This window comes from Chrysochloris asiatica, unplaced genomic scaffold (assembly GCF_000296735.1).
Source record: "Chrysochloris asiatica unplaced genomic scaffold, ChrAsi1.0 scaffold00100, whole genome shotgun sequence".
Lineage (NCBI taxonomy): Eukaryota > Metazoa > Chordata > Mammalia > Afrosoricida > Chrysochloridae > Chrysochloris > Chrysochloris asiatica.
In genome coordinates, this window is record NW_006408618.1 from 8,858,430 (window position 1) to 8,859,834 (window position 1,405).

Genomic DNA, 1,405 nt, shown 5'->3' on the forward strand with positions numbered 1-1,405 from the left:
ACTCATAGTGACCCTGTATAGGGTTTTCAAGGCTATACATTTTTGTTGTTGTTGTTGTTGAGTGCCATCGAGTCAGTTCCGACCCATAGCAACCCTGTGTAGGGTTTCCGAGGAGCAGCTGGTGAGCTTGAACTGCCAACTTTGCAGTTCAAAAGGCTTTGCAGTCTGGTGCCTTAACCCACACCACCACACCAGGACTCCTTATAGGAGCTGAAAGAGTCTTATTTTTCTCCTGCAGAACTGCTGGAAGTTTCAAACTGCTGACCTTGAGATTAGTAACCTGACTCATAACCACTAAGCTACCAGAGCTCCTTATGACCATAGATAGGATCCTGAATAAGATGAAGATTTGTTGTTGTTATTGTTGTTGCTAAGTGTCATTGAGTTGGTTCTGACTCAGAACAACCCTGTATAGGGTTTCCAAGGAGCAGCTGGTGGGCTTGAACTGCCTACCTGTGGCTCACACTGACCTTGCAGTCCAGCACATTATCCTGAAGTGCCACACCAGTACTCCCATAATGAAGATATTCACACCAAATTAATCTTTAGATTTTGTGCAATTCCAAACAAATACCGGTAAGGCATTTTACATGTGTTCCATGCTCCTAAAATCTAAAAGGTAGAACAAAATTTGAAGAAAAGCCAAGACACCTCTTAGGAAAAAAATATAAATCTTAACATGTGTTTAAAAACTTGGAATCAAGAGTGGCATTGTGAGAAGGTAGGGCCATAGCGAGGCTGATACAATGATACAGCACTAAAATCCATGGAGTGGCATTTGGAAAAAGAGGTGTGATGGATTTTACACTTTTCTTTCCTTAAATTCCCTGTTGCACCCTCTCTGCCCAGCCTGGCACCTTCAGGCAGGTGGGAGTGTACCCCCAAAAGGGTCCAGCATTGCTCCCACAGTTTTCCCACAGCACAGGGATGATGTCCCTGGGAGCCCCAGCTAATCCTTTGGCTGTTAATTATGATATCTGACTCTGGGACTCAGCCCTAAAGTTGACCTAGGTGGGACCCTGTATTCCTGCCTTAGCTAACAAGAAACAACAGGTCTCGTCATACACCCAACCCATATGTGCACCTTGTAAAACCCCAACATAATAGGCAAGAGCCAACACCAACTACTATATACAAGGATGCAGCTATTTTGAGAATTATGCTGTGCATACACAGTTACCAAACTGACCTACAGAGATAAAAATAGTGGACAATCTTTCTTCCATTCATTTCTCAATATCTATCTGCACACCTCTGTGGTGGTTACCAGAGGAGGGGCCTGAGCAAGAAGACACCCCCACTCACCACTGAAGGTTTCTACTGTGCACACACACTGACCTGCACAGCAAAGGCTAATGGACAGTGGGCTATAGTTTTCTTTTTGTATTTGAATGGTGTTTTTTTT